The sequence below is a fragment of the Lipotes vexillifer genome, unplaced genomic scaffold (assembly GCF_000442215.2).
Source record: "Lipotes vexillifer unplaced genomic scaffold, Lipotes_vexillifer_v1.1 scaffold814, whole genome shotgun sequence".
In the NCBI taxonomy this organism is placed as follows: domain Eukaryota; kingdom Metazoa; phylum Chordata; class Mammalia; order Artiodactyla; family Lipotidae; genus Lipotes; species Lipotes vexillifer.
The window spans coordinates 1,143,596-1,169,440 of record NW_006784081.1 but is presented as its reverse complement, the minus strand read 5'-3'; the positions used below and the strand labels follow the sequence as shown (position 1 = coordinate 1,169,440).

At 43.1% G+C, this 25,845-nt stretch overlaps 2 non-coding genes and 1 pseudogene across 2 annotated transcripts; 2 read left to right on the top strand and 1 right to left on the bottom strand.

The window, feature by feature from the left end:
• Nucleotides 1-17,192: 17,192 nt before the first annotated feature.
• Nucleotides 17,193-17,298, top strand: TRNAL-CAA (transfer RNA leucine (anticodon CAA)). The gene is made up of 2 exons: nt 17,193-17,230; nt 17,253-17,298. It is a non-coding gene; the product is annotated as a tRNA-Leu (tRNA).
• A 299-nt stretch (nt 17,299-17,597) lies between these two features.
• Nucleotides 17,598-17,669, top strand: TRNAE-CUC (transfer RNA glutamic acid (anticodon CUC)). Its single transcript has one exon. It is a non-coding gene; the product is annotated as a tRNA-Glu (tRNA).
• Nucleotides 17,670-22,796: 5,127 nt separating this feature from the next.
• The window catches only part of LOC103072301 (L-amino-acid oxidase-like), a 6,309-nt pseudogene continuing 3,260 nt past the window's right edge, over nt 22,797-25,845 (bottom strand).

Here is a 25,845-nt window from a genome sequence, read left to right as displayed (position 1 = left end):
TACCTTGAGAGCTAAATAGACAGGACTTGATCAGAAAGCAACTCTTAAGAATCCTAGAAGCCTGCTATAGCTGTGTGTAAAAATGCTCCCCATCAGTGTCCTTCCCATAGCCCTGTTTATCTAGAAGTCCTGGAAAAGGAGGAAAGGAGGTAACCTGCTAACAGCCCCAGCAGTAAAATAAGGTGAGAATCATGTTTAGTAGGTGAGGACATGTGTTGGGAAACACTTTTGTTGTAAGGCCTGCTTCTGATTATGCCAACCCTCTCCCTGGGTTGTAAAGACACCCAATATGATGCCTAAAACAAAATGCTTACCCCTCAGCCCTCTCCACCAAGAAAACCCAAGTCTGGCTACTGCATCTGTTGAGATGACTATTTCAAGTTTATTAAATGAAGTCTTGATATTCGGAAGGCAGTAATTTCAGACTAGAAAGCAAAACTGAGCTCTTGGTGGACATTGGGAAAAGGAGATGGGATCTGAAAGTTGCTTGGTAGCAAGAAGTGGATGGTGTTCAAGGGGCACACAAGAAAATTGTTGGAGACAAGTGAGGTGGTTCACATCTCCACTGAGACTTGAAAATAAATCTGTATTTTCTTGGAGCACTTTAAGGTCATGACAACAGAATGAACAATGATATGGGGGTGGTCATGGGGAATGGCTTGCAGGAAACATTTTCTCCCTTACCATGTGCACCACTGCAGTCCAACACTGAGAGAGGAGGAAAGTTGGCAGAGCACTGTGGGAGGCTTTTTAGAAGCTATTATAAGACCCTCTTTGCAACCCGAGCATCTAGACCTACTGAGTCACCTACTCCCTGCCAGCACCATATATTGGAGCCTAGGAGATAGCAGATGTGATGCTGGTGAGTCCTCCAGGATCTCCAAAGCCATTACTAGCTGAGGGTCTGGGCCTTGCTGATCTATTAAAGCTCAGTTTATCTTGAAGGAATCTTGTCTTGGGGGTGGGCAGGACAGGGGAAAGGGAATGTCAAAGGAGATCAGAGAAACAACTGGGAAGCTTGGGGGAAGGACCCTGAGGCACTAAGGAGACAAAGTTCCAAGAGCAGGAAGAAAAGACTCCTCTAAATCAGATGACCTTGACTCTTCATTATTGTTCCATCCTCCACCCCATAACTCCTACCCTGCCCTAGCCTGGTACTACCTTCTCCTCAGCCTGCCCCCAATTCTTGCTCTGCCAATCATCTCCACTTCACCCAGCTCCCTACAGCAAGGTAAGAAGATACCTTAAGTCCCAGGGCATTGTTATCTTGTACATGTGCATCTACTTCCAGGAGGTGAAACAGCAAAAAGGCAGCCGAGTGGAGTTAGAACCAGAGTCAGGGGCATTGCCTGTAAAGAGTTTAAATACAAAAAGCAAATACGTCAGTGCTTTTTAATTACCATCATACCCTATCAATCATAAACAATGTTAGTGATAAAACACTTGGCCCAGGTAAAATCTCCTAGTGGTCTAAATTCTAAACAACTGTAGAATTACAGTTCAGTTAGTCTATCTCAAGATCCTCATGCTTCAAGTAGCACATTCTTATTTGTCCTTTAATAAACATTATATTCTACATGGAAGTTAATTTGGAGAACTCCCATTACTGGGTTGGCCCACTCGGCTACACATGCTCACTTCCAAAGTAAGTTCCTAACAGCTTGGTTTGGAAGCATTTGAGCTCACTTTGGGCACATATAGCATCTCCGTGGCTTAAGGTACCACATATACCTGTATTTAAATAGTGGATTCAAAATAAACCATAGCACAGTTGTTGTAAAGATGGAGATTCAGCTTGAGTTAAACAATTCTGTCATTTTACATGGCCACTTGCCTGGAAGCTAAAGTGGTGAAACAGTGTAAACTACAAAGTGTAATATGTTTGGTGGGCACAGATTTTAGTTTATGCAAGAAATATTTTATGGAATTTGAACATTTTTTAAAATTGATAAAGCTAGAATAAATGAATCTAGAAAAGAAAATATCACATCAGTAGTAGAAGTTAGCCAAATAGCTTTAAAGCTTTCCTCAGTCCTGCCCAGCAGTCCTAAAAGCTGCATCTTCTTGCTACATGGCAACATTTCAGTTCCTCTCAAAAGGTATTTTAGGTATTTCAAGTATCTTGCTCTAACACCACCTCTCTTTCTAGTCCACTCCTTCTGGTCCACTCCTTTTTTTTTCATTTTACATCTTTATTGGAGTATAATTGCTATACACTGGTGTGTTAGTTTCTGCTGTATAACAAAGTGAATCAGCTACACATATACATACATCCCCATATCTCTTCCATCTTGCGGCTCCCTCCCACCCAACCTATCGCAACCCTCTATGTGGACACAAAGTACCGAGCTCATCTCCCTGTGCTATGTGGCTGCTTCCCACTAGCTACTTTACATTTGGTAGTGTATATATGTCCATGCCACTCTCTCACTTTGTCCCAGCTTACCCTTCCCCCTCCCGGTGTCCTCAAGTCCATTCTGTATGTCTCAATCATTGTTCCTGTCCTGCCCCTAGGTTCTTCAGAACCTTTTTTTTTGTTTTTTAGATTCCATATATATGTGTTAGCACATGGCATTTGTTTTTCTCTTTCTGACTTACTTCACTCTGTACGACAGTCTCTAGGTCCATCCACCTCACTACAAATAACTCAATTTCGTTTCTTTTTATGGCTGAGTAATATTCCATTGTATATATGTGCCACATCTTCTTTACCCATTCATCTGTCGATGGACACTTAGGTTACTTCCATGTCCTGGCTATTGTAAATAGTGCTGCAATGAACATTGTGGTACATGACTCTTTTTGAATTATGGTTTTCTCATGGTATATGCCCAGTAGTGGGATTGCTGGGTCATATGTTACTTCCATTTTTTTGTTTTTTGAAGAACCTCCATACTGTTCTCCATAGCGGCTGTATCGATTTACATTCCCACCAACAGTGCAAGAGGGTCCCCTTTTCTCCACACCCTCTCCAGCATTTATTGTTTGTAGATTTTTTGATGATGGCCATTCTGACAGGTGTGAGGTGATACCTCATTGTAGTTTTGATTTGCATTTCTCTAATGATTAGTGATGTTGAGCATCCTTTCATGTGTTTGTTGGCAATCTGTATATCTTCTTTGGAGAAATGTCTCTTTAGGTCTTCTGCCCATTTTTGGATTGACCTATTTGTTTTTCTGATATTGAGCTTCATGAGCTGCTTGTAAATTTTGGAGATTAATCCTTTGTCAGTTGCTTCGTTTGCAAATATTTTCTCCCATTCTGAGGGTTGTCTTTTGGTCTTGTTTATGGTTTCCTTTGCTGTGCAAAAGCTTTGAAGTTTCATTAGGTCCCATTTGTTTATTTTTGATTTTATTTCCATTTCTCTAGGAGGTGGGTCAAAAAGGATCTTGCTGTGATTTATGTCATGGAGTGTTCTGCCTATGTTTTCCTCTAAGAGTTTTATAGGGTCTGGCCTTACGTTTAGGTCTTTAATCCATTTTGAGCTTCTTTTTGTGTATGGTGTTAGGGAGTGATCTACTCTCATACTTTTACATGTAGCTGTCCAGTTTTCCCAGCACCACTTATTGAAGAAGCTGTCTTTTCTCCATTATATATTCTGGCCTCCTTTATCAAAGATAAGGAGACAATATGTGCGTGGGTTTATCTCTGAGCTTTCTATCCTATTCCATTGATCTATCTTTCTGTTTTTGTGCCAGTACCATACTGTCTTGATTACTGTAGCTTTGGAATATAGTCTGAAGTCAGGCAGCCTGATTCCTCCAGCTCCATTTTTCGTGCTGAAGATTGCTTTGGCTATTTGGGGTCTTTTGAGTTTCCATACAAATTGTGAAATTTTTTGCTCTAGTTCTGTGAAAAATGCCAGTGGTAGTTTGACAGGGATTGCATTGAATCTGTAGATTGCTTTGGGTAGTAGAGTCATTTTCACAGTGTTGATTCTTCCCATCCAAGAACATGGTATATCTCTCCATCTGTTTGTATCATCCTTAATTTCTTTCATCAGTGTCTTATAGTTTTCTGCATACAGGTCTTTTGTCTCCTTAGGTAGGTTTATTCCTAGATATTTATTCTTTTTGTTGCAATGGTAAATGGGAGTGTTTCCTTAATTTCTCTTTCAGATTTTTTTACCATCAGTGTATAGGAATGCAAGAGATTTCTGTGCATTAATTTTGTATCCTGCAGCTTTACCAAATTCATTGATTAGCTCTAGTAGTTTTCTGGTGGCATCTTTAGGATTCTCTATGTAAAGTATCATGTCCTCTGCAAACAGTGACAGCTTTACTTCTTCTTTTCCGATTTGGATTCCTTTTATTTCTTTTTCTTCTCTGATTGCTGTGGCTAAAACTTCCAAAACCATGTTGAATAATAGTGGTGAGAGTGGGCAACCTTGTCTTGTTCCTGATCTTAGTGGAAATGGTTTCAGTTTTTCGCCATTGAGAACGATGTTGGCTGTGGGTTTGTCATATATGGCCTTTATTATGTTGAGGTAAGTTCCCTGTATGCCTACTTTCTGGAGGGTTTTTATCATAAATGGGTGTTGGATTTTGTTGAAAGCTTTTTCTGCATCTATTGAGATGATCATATGGTTTTCTCCTTCAGTTTGTTAATATGGTGTATCATATTGATTGATTTGCGTATATTGAAGAATCCTTGCATTCGTGAGATAAACCCCACTTGATCATGATGTATGATCCTTTTAATGTGCCGTTGGATTCTGTTTGCTAGTATTTTGTTGAGGATTTTTGCATCTATGTTCATCAGTGATATTGGCCTGTAGTTTTCTTTTTTGTGACATCTTTTGTTTTCTTTTTTTGTGACATCTGGTTTTGGTATCAGGATGATGGTGGCCTCGTAGAATGATTTTGTGAGTGTTCTTCCCTTTGCTATGTTTTGGAAGAGTTTGAAAAGGATAGGTGTTAGCTCTTCTCTAAATGTTTGATAGAGTTTGCCTGTGAAGCCATCTGGTCCTGGGCTTTTGTTTTTTGGAAGATTTTTTTTTTGAAGATGTTGTGGGTAGGAGTTTATTAATTAATTAATTTAGTTTTGCTGTGTCAGGTCTTCGTTTCTGTGCGTGGGCTTTCTCTAGTTGTGGCAAGTGGGGGCCACTCTTCATCGCGGTGCACGGGCCTCTCACTATTGCAGCCTCTCGTTGCGGAGCACAGGCTCCAGTCGTTGTGGCTCATGGGCCTAGTTGCTCCGTGGCATGTGGGATCCTCCCAGACGAGGACTTGAACCCGTGTCCCCTGCATTAGCAGGCAGATTCTCAACCACTGTGCCACCAGGGAAGCCCCTGTTGGAAGATTTTTAATCACAGTTTCAATTTCAGTGCTTGTGATGGGTCTGTTCATATTTTCTATTTCTTCCTGGTTCTGTCTCAGAAGGTTGTGCTTTTCTAAGGATTTGTCCATTTCTTCCAGGTTGTCCATTTTATTGGCATATAGTTGCTTGTAGTAATCTCTCATGATCCTTTGTGTTTCTGCAGTGTCTGTTGTTACTTCTCTTTTTTTCACTTCTAATTCTGTTGATTTGAGTCTTCTCCCTTTTTTTCTTGTTGAGTCTGGCTAATGGTTTATCAATGTTGTTTATCTTCTCAAAGAACCAGCTTTTAGTTTTATTGATCTTTGTTATCGTTTCCTTCATTTCTTTTTCATTTATTTCTTATCTGATCTTTATGATGTCTTTCCTTCTGCTAACTTTGGGGTTGTTTTCTTCTTCTTTCTCTAATTGCTTTAGGTGTAAGTTTAGATTGTTTATTTGAGATGTTTCTTGTTTCTTGAGGTAGGATTGTATTGCTATAAACTTCCCTCTCAGAACTGCTTTTCCTGCGTCCCATAACTTTTCGGTCATCGTGTTTCATTGTCATTTGTTTCTAGGTATTTTTTGATTTCCTCTTTGATTCCTTTAGTGATCTCTTGATCACTACACAATAGTGCATTGTTTAGCCTCTATGCGTTTGTATTTTTTATAGATTTTTTCCTGCAATTGATATCTAGTCTCATAGTGTGTGGTCAGAAAAGATACTTGATATGATTTCAATTTTCTTAAATTTACCAATGCTTGATTTGTGACCCAAGATATGATCTATCCTGGAGAATGTTCCATGAGCACTTGACAAGAAAGTGTAATCTGATGTTTTTGGATGGAATGTCTTATAAATATGAATTAAGTCCATCTTGTTTAATGTATCATTTAAAGCTTGTGTTTCCTTATTTATTTTCACTTTGGATTATGTGTCCATTGGTGAAAGTGGGGTGTTAAAGTCCCCTACTATGATTGTGTTACTGTCGATTTCCCCTTTTATGGCTCTTAGCATTTGCCTTATGTATTGAGGTGCTCCTATGTTGGGTGCATAAATGTTTACAATTGTTATATCTTCTTCTTGGATTGATCCCTTGATCATTATGTAGTGTCCTTCTTTGTCTCTTTTAATAGTCTTTATTTTAAAGTCTATTTTGTATCATATGAGAATTGCTACTCCAGCTTTCTTTTGATTTCCATTTGCATGGAATATCTTTTTCCATCCCCTCACTTTCAGTCTGTATATGTCCCTAGGTCTGAAGTGGGTCCCTTGTAGACAGCATATGTACAGGTCTTGTTTTTGTGTCCATTCAGCCAGTCTATGTCTTTTGGTTGGAGCCTTTAATCCATTTACATTTAAAATAGTTATTGATATGTATGTTCCTATTACCATTTTCTTAATTGTTTTGCATTTGTTATTGTAAGTCTTTTCCTTCTCTTGTGTTTCCTGCCTAGAGAAGTTCCTTTAGCCTTTGTTGTAAAGCTGGTTTGGTGCTGCTGAATTTTCTTAGCTTTTGCTTATCTGTAAAGGTTTTAGTTTTGAATCTGAATGATTTCCTTGCTGGGTAGAGTAATTTTGGTTGTAGGTTTTTCCCTTTCATCACTTTAAATATGTCCTGCCATTCCCTTCTGGCTTGCAGAGTTTCTGCTGAGCGATCAGCTGTTAACCTTATGGAGATTCCCTTTTGTGTGAATTGTTGCTTTTCCCTTGCTGCTTTTAATATTTTTTCTTGTTATTTAATTTTTGATAATTTGATTAATATGTGTCTTGGCGTGTTTCTCTTTGGATTTATCCTGTATGGGACTCTCTGCACTTCCTGGACTTGATTGACTATTTCCTTGCCCATATTAGGGAAATTTTCAACTATAATCTCTTCAAGTATTTTCTCAGTCCCTTTTTTTTTCCTCTTCTTCTTCTTAGAGCCCTATAATTCGAATGCTGGTGTGTTTACTGTTGTCCCAGAGGTCTCTGAGACTGTCCTCAATTCTTTTCATTCTTTTTTCTTTATTCTGCTCTGCAGTAGTTATTTCCATTGTTTTATCTTCCAGGTCACTCGTTTATTCTTCTCCCTCAGTTATTCTGCTATTGATTCCTTATAGAGAATTTTTAATTTCATTTATTGTGTTGTTCATCATTGTTTGTTTGCTCTTTCGTTCTTCTAGAGCCTTGTGAAACATTTCTTGTATTTTGTCCATTCTATTTCCAAGATTTTGGATCATCTTTACTATCATTACTCTGAATTCTTTTTCAGGTAGACTGCCTATTTCCTCTTAATTTGTCTGGTCTGGTGGGTTTTTACCTTGCTTCTTCATCTGCTGTTTTTTTTTTTTCTGTCTTCTCATTTTGCTTAACTTACTGTGTTTGGGATCTCTGTTTTGCAGGCTGCAGGTTTGTAGTCCCTGTTGTTTTTGGTGTCTGCCCCCAGTGGCTAAGGTTGGTTCACTGGGTTGTGTAGGCTTCCTGGTGGAGGGGACTGGTGCCTGAGTTCTGGTGGATGAGGCTGGATCTTGTCTTTCTGGTAGGCAGGACCACATCCAGTGGTGTGTTTTGGGGTGTCTGTGAACTTATTATGATTTTAGGCAGCTTCTCTGCTAATGGGTGGGTTGTGTTCCTGTCCTGCTAGTTGTTTGGCATAGGGTGTCCAGCACTGTAGCTTGCTGGTCGTTGAGTGGAGCTGGGTCTTAGTGTTGAGATGGGGATCTCTGGGAGAGCTTTTGCTGTTTGATATTACATGGGGCCAGGAGGTCTCTGATGGACCAATGTCCTGAACTCAGCTCTCCCACCTCAGAGGCTCAGGCCTGACACCCGGCCAGAGCACCAAGACGCTGTCAGCCACATGGCCATGGCTGCAGATGGGTGGGAGGCACGGGCTGTGGGTGCTCAGTTCCCCGGGGACGGGCACAGCCAGTGGCACAAGTTTGCAGGTCTGGCGGGCACATGAGTGGGCAGGTGGTCTGTGCTGGGCTGCTCTGGTCCACTCTTGACCCCACTGGAACTCCAGCCTTCCACCTTGTTACTGACCCACTCCACCTCTGTCCTCCCTCCTCTCTTTGCCCAGCTTCCCGTCTGGGTTCTACTATTGTAGTCACTCTCCTGGTGCTCACCCTTATGTCCTTACCCCCTCTCCTTGTGTCTTAATCACTTGGCAAGAAATCTTTGCTACTGTCCCCGTAACATTTATGTGGAAATCTGAGGCCAACACTTTCCTGGGCACAACAGCCTGCTGCTTCCCCACACCTCCATCCCAGTCATGTCCGTCTTTTCTATCACCAATATTCTCCCAACTTGAGAGGTTCTTAACTTGGGATTCCAGTGCATAGAATTCAGGGGCCCATGAATTTGGATGGGAAACAATTTACATCTTTATCTTCACTAAACTCTAGCTAAAATTGAGCATATCTTTCCATTAACAATGGAGACAACAAACTACAGTAGTATTAGCAGGACCTACTGTCACAAGTAAGAATCATAGATATTTTCATACCACCTTACAGTTGTTGCAGATATTTCAGAATGTCATTTATATTTATCACTAACTCAAAATGCTACTATATCTCGTTATTTAATGTGTTAATAAATAAGCATATATATTACTATAGCACAAATTAATTTTAGTATTTTCATAACAATTTCAACATAATTAGTTTCCTTTGTAACTCTATGTATTTTGTCTTATGTATTTAAAAACATTGTGAGGGGGACTTCCCTGGTGGTGCAGTGATTAAGAATCTGCCTGCCAATGCAGGGGACACTGGTTGGGGTCCCTGGTCCGGGAAGATCCCACATGTGGCGGAACAACTAAGCCCGTGTACCACGACTACTGAGCCTGCACTCTAGAGCCCATGAGCCACACCTACTGAGCCTGTGTGCTGCAACTACTGAAGCTTGTGTGCCTAGAACCCGTGCTCTGCAATAAGAGAAGCCATCTCAATGAGAAGCCCACGCACTGCAACGGAGAGTAGCCCCTCACTCGCCGCAACTAGAGGAAGCCCACATGCAGCAATGAAGACCCAACGCAGCCAGAAAAATAAAATATAAAAGCATTGTGAGGGAACTTCCTTGACATGATAAAGGGCATGTATGAAAACCCCACAGCTAACAGCATAGCCAATGGGGAAAGACTGAAAACTTTCCCTCTAAGATCAGAAACAAGACAAAATGTCCACTTTCACCACAGTTATTCAATATTGTGCTAAGAAATTCTTGCCAAAGCAATTAGGCAAGACAAAGAAAGAGAAGGCATCAAAATTGGAAAGGAAGAAGTAAAACTTTCTGTCATCACAGGTGACATGATCCTATATACTAAAAATCCCAATGAATACACACACACACACACACACACACACACACACACACACACACACATTAGAACTAACAAGTTTAGTCTGGCAAAATTGTGGAGTACAAGATCAAAACACAAAATTCAGTTGTGTTCCTATATACCAGCAATTCCATTTACAATAGAAAATTCCATTTACAATAGCCCCCAAAGAATAAAATACCTATGCATAAATTTAACCAGAAAGGTGAAAGACTTCTACCCTGAAAACTAAAAAACATTACTGAAATAAATTAAAGACATAAATAAATGGAAATATACCCCATATTCATTGCCTGGAACACAATATTGTTAAGAGTCAAAACTACCCAAAGTGATGTAATCTGTAACAAAATTCCAATGGCTTTTTTTTTTTTCAGAAATGGAAAAGCCAATACTCAAATGCATCTATAATTACAGGGGCCCTCAAATGGCCTCAACAATCTTGAAGAAAAGAACAAAATTGGAAGACACACTTCCTGATTTCAAAACTTATTACAAAACTATAAAAAAGTTATCAAGACAGTGTGGTACTAGAATAAAGATAGACATATAGACCACTGGAATGGAATTGAGAGCCCAGAAATAAGCCCATATATCTAGGGTCAATGGATTTTGAATGATGAGGAAAGAATAGTCTCTTAAACAAATGGTGTTAAGACAGCTGGATATCCACATGCAGAGAATGAAGTTGGACCCCTACCTCATACCACACACAAAAATTAACTCAAAGTATATCAACAACATAAATATAAGAGATAAAATCATAAAACTATTAGGAAAAATAGGGATAAATCTTTATGACCTCCAATTTGGCAATGGATTCTTAGGGTACCAAAAGCATGAGCAACAAAAGGAAACTAGATAAATTACACGTAATCGAAATTAAAAAATTAAAAAATTTTGTGCATCAAGGACATTATGAAGAATGAAAAGACAACCTACAGAATGGAAAAAAATATTTGCAAGTCATATAGCTGATAAAGGTCTAGTATCCAGAATATACAAAGAACTCTTACAACTGAATAACAAAAAGACAAACACCCCAAGTTTTTAAATGGACAAAGAAATAGCCATTTCTCCAAAGAATACATACAAATGGCCAACAAACACATGAAAATATATTAGTCTTTAGGGAAATGCAAATTAAAACCACAGTGAGGCACCACTTCATACCCAGGAGTGTGGCTATAATCAAAAAAAAAAAAAAAAAAAAAAGCTGGGGAGGGAATAGGAGAAATTGGAATCCTCATACATGGCCAGTGGGAATGTAAATTGTTCAACTAAAAAAAAAAAAAAAAAAAAAAAAAAAGCAGCTGGGGAGGGAATAGGAGAAATTGGAATCCTCATACATGGCCAGTGGGAATGTAAATTGTTCAACAACTGTGGGAAATAGATTCTAATGACCCAAAATAGAATTACCAATAACCCAGCAATTCTATTCCTAGGTATTTACCCAAAGAATTGAAAACAGGTACTTAAACACATGTACACATCAGTTTATAGGAGCACTATTCATAATAGCTAAAATTGTCCAAATGTCTATCAATGGACAAATTGTGGTATATCCATACAATGAAATATTATTCAGCCATGAAAAGGAATGAAGTAATGATACATGCTACAATATGGATGCACACTTACTTGGTGTTTGAGCTAAGTGAAAGAAGCCCTGCACAAAGGATTGTATATAATATGATTCCATTTATATGAACTGTCCAGAATAGGTATATTCACAGAGATATAAAGCAGATTGGTGGTTGCCAGGGGCTAGAGGAAGGGAGGAATGGGGAGTGCTGGGGACTGAATTGTGCCACCCCAAATTTACATGTTGAAGCCCTACTCCCCAATGTGATGGTATTTTAAGATGGGGGCTTTGGGAGCTAATTAGGTTAAGACAAGTTCATGAGGGTGGGGCCCTCAGAACCATGAGAACATAAATTTTTATTAAGCCATCCAGTCTATGGCATCTTATTACAGGAGCCCAAGATGACTAAGACAGGGAGTAACTGCTTGACAGGTACAAGGTATGCTTTTGTGATAATGAAAATATTTTGGAGATAGTGGTTGTACAACATAGTGAATGTACTGAATGCTACTTTGAATAGTTAATTATATGTTATATCAATTTCTCCTCAGTTTTTTTTTTTTAATAAATGTATTTATTTATTTTTGGCTGTGTTGGGTCTTTGCTGCTGTGCGCGGGCTCTCTCTAGTTGCAGCGAGTGGGGACTACTCTTTATTGCAGTGTGCAGGCTTTTCATTGCAGTGGCTTTTCTTCTTGCAGAGCTCGGACTCTAGGCGCGTGGGCTTCAGTAGTTGTGGTGCGCTGGCTTCAGTAGTTGTGGCTCGTGGGCTCTAGAGCACACACAGGCTCAGGGGCTTAGTTGCTCCGCTGCATGTGAGATCTTCCCAGACCAGGGCTTGAACCCATGTGCCCTGCATTGGTGGGTGGATTCTTAACCACTGTGCCACCAGGGAAGTCCCTCCTCAGTTTTTTTTTAAACAAACAAAAACCGTGAGAAGTAATCTTCACCACACGGCCAGAGGGGTCCAGAGAATGCTAAGAAGTATAACAACACAGGATCATTGCCATCAATACAACACATCATGTAATGTCTGTTTTCAAACAACCCCAAACCTTGATTCTGTGGTCTCCTGCAGCTAGCATTCCGTATTGCTGATGCCATTTAGGGCAGAACACCTCCCAAAGGGCATCAATATGTATTGTCATCACCTCCAGTCTGTCCTCCAAGCTCACCAGAGCCCTGCTCCACTGGGTTCTCAAGTTACTCTCCTCAGCAGCATTGGACGGTCGATCACTTTTCTTTTCCTCTACCCTCTTTCTCCACGTGGCTTCTACAACACCACAGTCTTCTCTTTTTCTTTCTTTCCCACTGGCCATTCTTTCTCAGCCTTCTATGCTGCTTCCTCCTCTTTCTCAACTTATTGGAATGTTCCAGGGCTCAGTCTTTGGCCTCTATACCCACTTTCTAGGTGAGCTCATCCTGTTTTATGCCTTTTTTTTTTTTTTTTGCCCCAGGCGGCACGCGGGACCTTATTTCCCCGACCAGGGATCGAACCCGTGTCCCCTGAAGTGGGAGCGCGGGGTCCTAACCACTGGACTGCCAGTGAATTCCCTGTTTTATGGCAGGGATACACATAAATACAATTTATTGGCCAATGACCTTCCACTTCATATCTCCCACTGTACTCCAGATGCTTGTATCTATCTGCTACTTGACTCCTCTAACAGGCATTTAAAATTTTTTTAAATTTAATTTTATTTATTTATTTTATACAGCAGGTTTTTATTAGTTGTCCATTTTACGCATATTAGTGTATATATGTCAATCCCAATCTCCCAATTCATCACACCACCTGCCCACCCCCTGCCACTTTCCCCTCTTGGTGTCCATACGTTTGTTCTCTACATCTGTGTCTCTATTTCTGCCCTGCAAACCAGTTCATCTGCACCATTTTTCTAGGTTCCACATATATGCATTAATATACGATATTTGTTTTTCTCTTTCTGACTTACTTCACTCTGTATGACACTCTCTAGATCCAACCATGTCTCTACAAATGACCCAATTTCGTTCCTTCTTACGGCTGAGTAATATTCCATTGTATATATGTGCCACATCTTCTTTATCCATCTGTCTCTCGATGGACACTTAGGTTGCTTCCATGTCCTGGCTATTGTAAATAGTGCTGCAATGAACATTGGGGTGCATGGGTCTTTTTGAATTTTGGTTTTCTCAGGGTATATGCCCAGTAGTGGGATTGCTGGGTCATATGGTAGATCTATTTTTAGTTTTTTAAAGAACCTCCATACTGTTCTCCATAGTGGCTGTATCGATTTACATTCCCACCAACAGGGCAGGAGGGTTCCCTTTTCTCCACACCCTCTCCAGCACTTGTTGTTTGTAGATTTTCTGATGATGCCCATTCTGACTGGTGTGAGGTGATACCTCACTGTAGTTTTGATTTGCATTTTCTCTAATGATTAGCGATGACTAACAGGCAACTTGAACTTGAACATCAAAAACAATACTCTCCCTCCTCCACAGTCGGCCTCCTCCCTGCCTTCCCTATTAGCCAATTGCTCAGGCCCAAATTCCTCTCGGTACACGCCACTTCTTTACTTTTTGTGCATCCACAAATCTTATTGGCTCCATCTTAGAAATATATCCAGAATTCAACGATCTCTCACCACCTGGCCTGCTGTTCCCCTGGTCCATCCAAGGGAGCTTTGCACTAGCCTCTCAACTCTTCCCCCTGCTTCATTCATGCACTCTGCAGTCCAACTCTCCATATAGCAGTGCAGAGGATCCTTGGAAAGCAGGCCATGTCTTACCAAACCTCAGCTCTCCTCTTCACTCAGGCTGGCACCAGGCCCTCTCATTCAGTTCCAGCCACATTGTCTGTTTTGCAGTCCTTTCTGGCCTTTGCATCTGTTCTGTCTCCCCACAGATATTCTATCTGGTTGCTCCCTGACTCTCTTCAAATGTCTGCTCAAAAGCCACAGCCTGAGAGGCCTTCTGAACCACTTACATCTCTCTCTACCCTTCTTTCTCTATTTTTCTTCACAGTACTTATCACTCCCCACATATAATTATTTTGTTTATTTTCCATCTTTCTTTGCTGGAATGTGAGCTTCTTGAGCGCAGACATTTTGTTTTCTTCTCTGGTGCATCCCGGGTCCTTGCCCTCAGAGGGGTCTCAGAGGATTTTCTGGGTTAGCTAGAAGGAATGAAGGCAGATCAAGCATGTTGAGGAAAAAGCAGCTAGCTCCCTGGGGTACATGGGAGACTGTGAGGTAAGGTCAGGCTGGTCAGACATTCCTGAAGGCCAAGTAGGCCACCAGAGAAATTAGGATATTATTGTCAGGGTTGTGGAAAACATCCCTCCCCTTCTCTCAATGCTTATGTCCTCCCTTCAGTTAAGGCTCCAATGTGAAAGAAATGATAATCCCAAACTTGAAAGTAGAAAAGAGATTATTAGTGACAAAAGCTCCCTCTCTGACCAAAATTTAGTCAGGCTCCTCTGAGCCCTCTTTTCAACTTGCGCTTCCATGTCCTGCCTTGTAGAGTCTAATTTTAATAAGAATCCTGCTAGTTAGTCTAGTGAGGATCCCCCCACCTTTAATACCTGATCACCCTCCACAGCTAATCAAATTCCTCATCACCACCATTCTCCAGGTGATATCTGATGACCCAGGCATGCAGGAATCCTATTAAATCAGTTTAGCAAGAATCTCTCTACTCTTGATGTCTCTTCTTAGCCATTTTCCATCCAGAGACCCCACCCTGCTCCTTAGCCAGAAATCCCCACTTTTCGTTGCTGTGTTTGGAATTGAGCCCAGTTCTGTTATATAAGGTCTCTTTTCCCCTATTGCAATAGTTCCTGGATAAAATGTGTTTTTAATGCTTTAACTGTTATTCGGCTCTGATTCTCTTGGACACTAGGTGTCCTTACAGTTTCGCATTGTCTAGCAGATCTTTTGGGGATTATCTGATTCCATGTGCACCTTTGATTGGCTTCTACTGACTTTATTTTACAATTCCATATGGGTAGAAATTAACTTGTAGAAAACCGATAGTAATGCAAATGGTTTCTGTCTGAGTGCAAGGCCAAAGATTCCTATTTATAGCAATACAAATAAAATTTGTCAAGAGATGCACCTGGTTTATCTCTGGTGGAAAAAAACAACCCCAAAGTAGTGACCATACCTTAAACATCACAATTTATTATACCCTTAACATATTAACCTATCTTCCATCTGTTAGCAATCTCTTTTCAACATTCCTTTGGCTGACTATTAAAAGAATGATGCGGGACTTCCCTTGCGCTCTGGAACCCATGAGCCACAGCTACTGAGCCCACGAGCCACAACTGCTGAAGCCCACACGCCTAGAGCCCGTGCTCCCCAACGGGAGAGGTCACTGCAATTAGAGGCCAGCGCAACGCAACGAAGAGTAGCCCCCACTCGCTGCAACTAGAGAAAGCCTGCGTGCAGCAATGAAGACCCAATGCAGCCATAAAAAAAATAAAAATAAAAATAAATGATGTCTTCAAAATCTCCTTTGAATTGGTTATAACATCTTACAGAGCCCCTCATTAATGAGTTGAGTAAAATCTTGATACATGTGCATCATTCATATATTTGCATGGGAGTCATGTGTTTTACTTTTCGAAAATTATTTTTAGAAAAAGTCACTGCAGTGAGGTCTTACTTGATCAAGCCGGTCTAAAAATAGACCTCCACCATCTCATTGCCCTGCTTTTGTTTTGTCCTTACAGCCTGTATGTTTGCTTGTGCTGACTGTGCCCTTCACCAGCAGTCAGCTTGCCAGGGCAGGGACTTTGTTCACTGCTATATCAGTAAAGACTCAATGAACAAATGAATGAGTGAGTGAGTGAATGGTATGTGGTCTGGAGCACAGGAGTGGGGTCTTTCCATTTGATGCTAAAGCACTCTTGCTATCTTTGCACTCTTTTGTTAACTGCTCCCCTGAACTCTTTTTAAACTAGGCCTGTCTTTTGGACTTCCATGTTTCTCTCTACAATGTCCGTTTTTAGGAAGAATCCTGCTAAATATATTTAACCAGAATGCCCCATCCTTGATATATGATCACCCTGAATATATAATGGGGCTCCTTGTTCCTCTACCATCTGCCAGGTGATATCTGATATTCTGGCCTACCTTCAGCAATAACCCTGTTAGATCGGTTTGTACAGAATCCCCCCCTAAGTAATTTTCCATCCAATGACGGCCCCCCCACCTCTCTCTTTGGCTATACATTTCCACTCTCTCTTGTTGTACTCAGAGCTGAGTCTAATCTCTCCTCCCCCACTCACTGCAAGACCCTGGTGCAGTGGTACCTACACATATCTTGATAACTCCCCCCTTGAATAAAGTCTTCCTTAGAGTGCTTTAACAAGTGTCATGAATGAATTTTTTTCTTGAACACTGATCTCCCCATTATCTCTAACAACGGTTGGGGGACTTGGCAGAGGAAGAGGGGTGCACCTTAAGAGGATGGGTATGCCAGGGACAATAAGGCAGAAAGCCCTAATAATTTTGAAATAACAACAGTAATCATGTCGCTTACTCTGTGGCAAGCGTACATTCCAGTGCTTTCCTTGTATTCACTCGTCTAGCCAGCTTTCGAAGCTAGGGCCAGGAATGTGCGGCGGGAACCCGAGATCTGGCAGTGGCGGGCAGCCCGGGTGGGCTGCATCCTGGCGCTTTCTCTTTGCTTTTGCTGCTATAGTTTCCCTCCTTTGCTGGGCCGGGTGGTCACTAACCCCTCTGGTTTTCTAGAGGGATTGTCCTTGCTTCTGGAGATCCGGCTCGATTTCTGGCTTCGCCCGGGAGAGCGAGGTTGGGCACTCCGGAGTGCCCGGTGTCCTCCAAGAGCTCCGCGGCTGGCGGCCGGCGCCCAGCGGGCGGTTCTCCTTCGCCCTGGCTGGGCGGATCCAGCGACAGCCCGCCCGAATCGTGAGGCGGGGCCGCGCAGCAGACTGCCGCAGGAAGCAGGCTCTCTACGAGTAAGCAGCTTGCAGCGTGTCAGGATGGCCGAGTGGTCTAAGGCGCCAGACTCAAGGTGTGTACCTTCCCTGTGGGCGTTCTGGTCTCCGAATGGAGGCGTGGGTTCGAATCCCACTTCTGACAGGCGTTTTTTACCACTTTCGGCTAGGCTGGCTAACATACGTAAGCGCATTTCCCCCGTGCTACTGGCGTTTTATTTTTTGTTTTTCCTGTTTTCTGAGAAGGCGGCCATATTCAGACTTTACCGTTCCTGCTGTTCTCCACTGCCTGTTTTCTCGGATTTACAGTGGCCGAGAGACTGTCTAGGTGGAAGAGGGAGGCGGTGTAAGTACCCGAGGTTCATGTAATCATATTCACGAACTCAGTTTACGTCACACCTTTCATACTTAGTCTAGCTCGATGTAGAAGCTGTTCTCATGTGCTCCCTGGTGGTCTAGTGGTTAGGATTCGGCGCTCTCACCGCCGCGGCCCGGGTTCGATTCCCGGTCAGGGAAGATTCTGTTTTGTTTCAACTTAACCTTAAAAATACAGTATTTGCTTTCTTTTTGGGAGAAAGGAATTACCAGCGGTGAGAGTTATTCTGGTTAACGGGTGCTAGCTGTGTGTGAATCATTGTCCTATACCTACAATACCTTAATTAGGAAGGGAAGAACATTGTGGACAGCACTAAATTATCCCAAAAGAAAACCCTGGTGCTGCCACAAGTGCCAGTCTTCCAATGCCCAGGGTTAAAAAAAATCTCCCCAGATGTCCAAACTACCATTAGAATGGCAGATGTCACCTAGAGGGGGACTCAGGAAGGTCTTAGCTCCTCACAATGGCTCAGACAAGTTTTGCTATGAAAAGTCAGGAGATTCTCTCCCACCCCAACATCTACCTTTTTATTTTGAAAGTAAATTGAAATAATTAAAACAATGACCCAACGAACACCGGCGTTCTTTCTACCTACATACGACATAGGTTAATATTTTGCCACATTTTCTCTTTCTCTCTAGACAGATAGAACTTCCCCAGCCTCCCACCCATTTGAAAGTTGCAGACAGTATTACACTACTCCATGTCACACCTGAGAAAATTAACGTTAACTTGTCACCATCAGATACCAGTGCACGTGCAAATTTCCCCTAATTCCTCCCAAAATATCTTTTATAGCTGCTTTTTAAAAGTTTTTATTCTAGAAATTTTCACTGCCCATTTTTCTATTGTGACACCTGAGGAAAATAATCTATTTTAATAATAAAAACACTGGTCACACTTAAGTTCTATCTTAATAGCTGTATAATATTTTGACCCTCTATGCTTAATTTGTTGTTTTTCAAAGTATTTATTTCTCCCTGGGTACCTTTTTTAGCCCTCCAGGCCAGAGCTGTTAGGGTATATTCTACCTCCATATTAGTTACAAGCGGGCTTGCCAAACGACCCCAGGCCTTGGACAAATAATTTTGCCTCTGCTTTTCTGTGTGCTAGCAGTTGGCTTTTTTTGTAATCTAGCCTTGTGTGGAGTATAGCATGGTGAATGATGGCTGGTGGTCAGGTTGAGCTGAGTTCAAGTTCTGACTGGACTTTTCAGAAGGCAAGATGTCTATCCTCTCTAAGCTTTAGTTTTCTCATCTATAAAACTGGCCAATCAAAGGATGAAGAAGAAAGAGAATGAAAATCCATCTAACCTTTAAGTTTCATTTTGAAATCTTCCCTCATCTTCAAAAGGAATTGGAAGAAATCTAAAAATAAAAAACAAAGGATTTTTTTTAAAAAGCTGGGAAGACATACATCTAAATGTAACTGATTTTCTGTACGTGGTAGGATTATGAAAAATTTAAATTTTCTTTGCTGTAATGTCATGCATTTGCTGATTTTTCTACCATGAGTATATAAAACTTATTATTAGAAGAATAATACAACTTATTTGAAAAATTGCTCACACCTTACACAAAAATCAACTCAAAATGAGTCATAGATGTAAATGTAACACATAAAACTATAAAAACTTTATAAGAAAACAGGAGAAAACGTTTAGGACCTAGGGCTTCGTGAAGAGTTCTTAGAAATGACAATAAAAACATGATACACAAAAGAAAATATTAAATTGGACCTCATCAGAATGAAAAACTTATTCTGGGGCTTCCCTGGTGGCGCAGTGGTTGAGAGTCCGCCTGCCGATGCAGGGGACGCGGATTCGTGCCCAGGTCCGGGAGGATCCCACGTACCGTGGAGCGGCTGGGCCCGTGAGCCATGGCCGCTGAGCCTGCGCGTCCGGAGCCTGTGCTCCGCAACGGGAGAGGCCACGGCGGTGAGAGGCCCGCGTACAGCAAAAAAAACAAAAAAAACAAAAAAAACCTTATTCTGCAAAAGACCTTGTTAAGAGGATGTAAAGACAAGCAACAAACAGGAAAAAAAATTGCCAACGACATATCTGACAACGGGCTTATATCTAGGATATAACAGAGAACTCCCAAAACTCAATGGTAAAAAAGCAAACAATCCAATTAGAAAATGAGCCAATGACATGACAAGACATTTATGTTCAACGTTGTTGAAGTGCAAATTAAAATCACAATGAGATATCACCACAAGCTTTTCAGAATAGCTAAAATAAAAAGCAGTGATAACACCAAGTGCTACCGAGGATGAAGAGAAAGTAGATCACTTATTCATTGTTAGTGGGAATGTAAATGGTATAGCCATTTAGGAAAGAGTCTGACAATATTTTACAAAACTAAACATGAACTTACCATATGATCCAACAATTACATACTTAGGCCTTTATCCCAGAGCAGTGAAAGCTGATATTCACACAAAAACCTGTACACAAACGTTCTTGGCACCCTTATTTGTAACAGCCAAAAAAACAGGGAAACAGGGAACAACTGAAATGCCCTTCAACAGGTGAATGGTTAAACAAATGGCGGTACCACCATACCACAGAATGCAACTCAGCACTAACAACAAATAAACTATCGATGCAGGATACAACTTGGATATACCTCAGGGAATTATGTAGAGTGAAAAAGTCAATCTCAAAAGGTCACATACTGCATGATTCTATTTATATAAGATTCTATAAATGATAAAATTATAGTGACTGAAAACAGATTAGTGGTTGCTAGGGATTGTGTCTATTGGGGCGTAGGGAGTGGACAGAGGCATAGCAAGAGGGAGATCTTTGTGTTGATGAAATAGCTCTGTATCTTGATTGTTACATGCTCCCTACATAATGGATGACATCAGCCTTCAGCAGATATAATCCAGGAAGAAGCCCACCTCTGGCATCCCAAGGTTTTTCCTATTTTATTTCTGACAAACACCATCATCTGTCACTTGTCACACTTATTTGAACATATGTCATAGTCCCTGCTATGGACTGAACATTTTTGTTGCCCCCCCAAATTCTTATGTTGAAACCTAATCCCCAATATGATGGTAGTCAGAAGTGGCAATTTGGGAGGTGATTAGTTCATGAGGGCTCAACCCTCATGAATGTCATTAGTGCCCTTATAAAAGAGACCCCAGAGAACTCCCTTGCTCCTGCCACTGTGTGAGGACACAGCAAGAAACTGGGCTCCCAGTAGGCAGGCCCAAATCTGCTGAATCTGCTGGCACCTTAATCTTGGATTTTCTAGACTCTAAGATCATAAGAAATAAATGTCTGTTGTTTATAAGCCACTCAGTTTATTATATTTTTGTTATAGCAGCCCTTATGGAATAAGACAGTCCCTAAGCTTGTCTCCAAGTTCACCAAAGGCAGGATTTGGGTCTGATTCACCAGATTTCAGAGCCCCTGTCAGAGTGGTTGTTTAATCCATGTGAACTTCATGTGTACAGTGAGATAGACTGGGGACTCAGTGAGACTGCGGGTGCCAGCCCCTATGGAGGTGAACACGAGGAAAGAGATAGAAGCCATACTATGTAGGGAAGTGGTTGAGGTATGGGTCCGTCAATGTTGGGAAAGTCAATCACCAATGAGGCCTGGGTGTCTCTGCACATTCCTGTTGGATATGCTTAAAATGCAAGGCCCTGACTGCTCTTTGCTTGGGCTGTTTCTCAGAGCTGTGTTTTAGTGAGCAACGTTGAGGGATGAGATAATGTCTCCTCTCCCGCCTCCTACTCACCCCCCACAAAGAGCAGGTTTGCTTACTGTTTGCTATACAACTGGTCAATTTTCTGAGTTCAGTGTTCCTCAACTGCAATGCAATGCCACTAAATGCATGGTGTCTACCTGGGTACCTCTGCATTGCCCCCATTGGGACTTGGTGGCTTGGGCTGCTCATGCTACTTGCTGTGCATGAGTAATAAAATCCTTTGCCTCTGACCCATGAGTCTCTTGTCTTCTGCCAGCATCCATGAAACTGTGGCAAGCTAACTTGTTAGCTTACAAGTAGGATAAGATCCCAGACCCTCCCAGCTGGAGGAGGGTTCTTGGGTACCTTGTTGTTCTGTCCTAGCCTCAGACTCTAAAGAGAACGGCACTTTCTCAGCTGGTTCTGAAGGTACCTTTTTGCCTTTGGTGATGAACTGTCCTTTAACCTCATAGTCACCTGGCCCCTTCTTGTGACCCTCTGGGTGATTACTCATACCTCCAAGAGGTCCTTTAGGGACATAATTCAGGCCAGGTCACTGACAAATGATGGGCCTCTTTAGACCTCATGCATCTGTCTGCCTGAAAGTTCTCATCAGTATTGACTCCATCTATCTGCCTCCTCACCCCTCAGCGCTGCCAGGCAAAGAAGATCCAGGGGGATAGGAAAAGGATGGAGGGCAGACCATGCAGTTTTGACGCTGTGCATTCTGAGAACGTCTATCACTCGAGCATTCAACATATTCATTGCTGAATGTCAACAATGTGAATTGTTGTTTCAGGAATACAAAAAAGAATAAGACAGAGCCACTGAGTGTAGAAGCAAGAAGATTTGGGGTTAGATGACTTAGGTTTTGATCCCTCTGGACCAGCATTTGTGACCTCAGGCAAGTTATTTAACCTCTTGGAAAATCAGTTTTCCTCATCTATAAAATGGAGTGATATTAGAATATGTACACTGGGGGTTGCTTTAATAACGTGGAAAAGCATTGAGCATGTTGCTGGCCACAAGGCTGCCTCCATCTAAGTTCCCAACTTCTCTTAAAATTCACAGTCACTGGAGATGGAGGAGTAGACATGGGGAGGGGAGGTAGGACTAGACTCAGATTAAAGGAATAACAGAGGAGCCAAGGACCCCAGACAAGGTCCTTGGAAATCAAAGCCCTCCCTAACTCTCAGCACTCAATTCTATAATTATTTAGCTGCCACCCAGAATGTAGGTAAAACACTTACTGATAGCCTTAAACTTAATGAATGCTTTACTGTTTTAATCACTATATCACACGCTGTTGTTGTTGAGACATTGCCAATAAATCCAAGGTCATGGGTGGCCAAATATTCGATGGACTCTGTTCCTTGGCCTTATGTGGCACCTCTTGGTTGGCATCTTTGGAAAAAGGTGGAGATAAAGTGAGAGAGTGGATTTTGAGACTTTTCCTGGTGGACCATGGTGACCAGAGTTACTCCAATTCCTGGTGTCGTAAAGTTGGCTATAGCTCCATTTTTTTTTTTAAATTGAAGGATAGTTGATTTACAGTATTGTGTTTCAGGTGTAGCTATAGCTCCATTTTGGAGTGGGGTTATTTTGGGTCTCTGCGTCCTTGGTCAAAGCCATGCCCACAGCCTCTTGGATGTTCTGTGCTGCCCTGAGCCCTGATTTGATTGCTGTGTCGATCCAGCTTGGGGGCAGGGTTGTGTGCTCCCCAGCAAAGTGGACCTGTCCTTCTGGCTTGCAGAGTTCCTGGGCATAGTCCACATATTGGTGGGGAGTGAAGGAGGCAAAGCCGCCCATGGAGTAGGGGTCCTGGCTCCAATGCTTGACCGTGGAATAGGGGCACAGGGCCCGCACCTCCTCCTTGGGGAGATCATGGACTACTGCCAGGTCGTGCAGGACAATATCAATTGCCCGGGCACGTCCATGACAGCAAAGAAAGAGGAGTCATCGTGCAGGGTATAGGAGGCCAGGATGACCCCTGTGCCGTTGGGGAAGATGTGGTTGGCATAGAAGATGAAGAGAAGGCTGGTCGGTGCTGGACTTGCCCCCTAAGATGCCTTTGTGCTCCCAGAAATGCTGCGTGCAAGTCAGGATCACTTTGGTGGCACTGCTGTAGTGGACGGATCGCAGTGCGTCCTAGTTGCCATGGGAGAGAGGTGGCAGGAAACAGAGGAGTCAGGCAGCCTTGGCTGTGGTGGCTGCAATCAGGTAATCGGCGGTCAGACACGCCCTGGTCTGCAGAGGGTCAGGTGTTCAGTAGGTGATGTGGACGTGGTCTCCCTACGACTCAACCTCCTCTGCTGGCGAGTGGAGCTGGACTGTCCCGGGCAAGAGGGCAGCATGCAGGGCCTGGGGGAGCTGGTCAAAGCCCCCAGCGATTTCATCAAACCTGAGAGTGAGCAGGCAAGGGAGAGACAGGGAAGCAGGTTGATGGACAAGGCCAGGCAGAGGACGGGCCGTTTGGACTGTACAGAGGCTGAGCCCTCTAATGGACCTGCCCTGGCCTGTGTGTTAGGGAGGTAAGCCATTGGCAAAAGGAGGGCACGCCGGGTAGGGTGGCTCTTAGCTCCAGGGAACTAGAGATAGGTGCCATTTTGGGGCTGACAAATCAGAAAAATGCATTCCCTCTGGGCAGGTACAGCCCCTTGCCAGAGCCTCAGGCTTGAAACATGGATCATGCCTGGCTCGCAGTCCCCCCCCCCACCCGCCCCCCGCCTCCTCAAGTGGTCACCCCACTCAGCCTGCCTTAAGACCCTCCTCTTCCTTCCATTTTCCCTTTAGGACAGTCCCTGGCCTGAATATAAATGGATTTACCCTGAAAAAAATTCTGGGAGGAAGAGAGAAGATGCTATTGGGAAAAGAAGACAGGATGCTCAAATAACTGAGCCAGTCCCCTTGGCCACCGAAGGCTTGCAGGGTCTGTTGCCCTCTCGCAAATATCTGTAGCCTTTTTTTGCAGGAATTGCATCACAGAACCCTGAGGGAGAGTGAATTCCGGTCTATTTTATCTTTGTAGCCCCAGACCATCCTGACAGCCACCAGGGGTTTGGTGGTTGGGGTCTGGAGTTAGCACCCCTGGGATGAAAGACAGTGAGGCCCCTTGTAAGGACCCTCATGTCTGTAACCAGAGAGCAGGTGAGGCCCAGAGCAAAGAAGATCTGTAGCTTCCTGATGTGACTGCCTCTTAGCCAGAGGTTCTTAAAGTGGGGATCCTAGACAGAAAGACAGAAAGCAGCAGCAGACATTGAAGCATGTCAGAAATGCATGTTCTCAGGTCCTAGCCCAGATCTACTGTATCAGAGACTCAGGGTGGGGCTCAACCTTCTGTGTTTAACAAGACTCCCACTGATTCTGAGGCTCATTGGAGTTTGGAAACCCCTGCTTTCCCCTCTTCCCCATTTCTTTTGGGATTTTCCACCAGATTTATCTGAACTTTCTTTTGACCACTGTCCTTGTTAGTAATTGGCTAACCCATGCCCATTTTCCCATTTCTCCACCCCATTTCCCACAGGGGCTCCTGGAAGAGGGAGATGATGGCATGCAGGGTCTCCAAGAAGGCCTCGTAGTAGCCAACATCTGCACTCGGCAGGTCCCCAGTCATCTGCATGGGCCCCCGGCTCAGGTTCCCCACCTTAGTCAGGTATCCCTGCAACCAGCCGACCACGTGCAAGGAGAGAAGGCAGGGGAGTCAGATTGTCTGGAAGCCAACATGAGAACGCTTGCTTTGCATCCAGGGACAGGCAGAAACAGAATTGGACAGAGTGGAAAGGCCAGACCGTTCAGCCGGGCCCCTTGGGGCTGCCATGGGTCTACTTGTCCTAGGCTCTGACAGTCTCAAAATGCTCTCCTTTGTCCTAATAACAGGAAAACAGCTAACTTTCAGTGCTAATTCCTACATACACACCCTCTGATGGGCCCTTCGCTTGTACGAGCCTCAAATAATCCTAAGAAGTAGCTTATCATCCCTGTTTTACAGGTGGGGAGACTGAGGCCCAGTATTCCTGTCAACTGCGAGTATGTTGGGCTGCTTACACTGATCTGGAGGAATCTAGGTACTGAGTAATTTTTCTCACCCTGCCCTCATCCCCCACCATCACACTGTGGTCCTGGCCAGCCCACCAGCAAGTGACCCTGAAGTTCTCCCTGTGGAAGCGCCCATTGAGGATTGTGCCCTATGCTTCATCCCTGCTCCTTTCTCCCAAGCAAGGCCAGAGTTCACACAACAGAACTGGCCAGGAGGGCTTCACCTGTTAGGGTGACCAACTGTTCAGCTTGCCGAGGGCTGAGGGGCGTCCAGGGATGATCTGGTACCCTTGTCACCAGTGCAGCAGCCCCGGAGGCTGGGCACTCGGGTGGCAGTCCTGACAGGGACAGCCAGGATGACAGGGCATGGCTGGCCTCGCCTTAACCTGGGCAAAAACCTCTATCAAACATGCATGTTTAAACCAGAGACAAGGTGGCAGGGCCCCACCATCCCAGGAAAAGCAACATCACAAAGTTCCCGGAGACACGCTTCAAGATCTGCAGTGTAGGCAACCAGAACCCAGAGAGGGTGGTAGGTTCCCTACCTCTGTGCATAGGGTGTGTGGAAGCGGGGGGG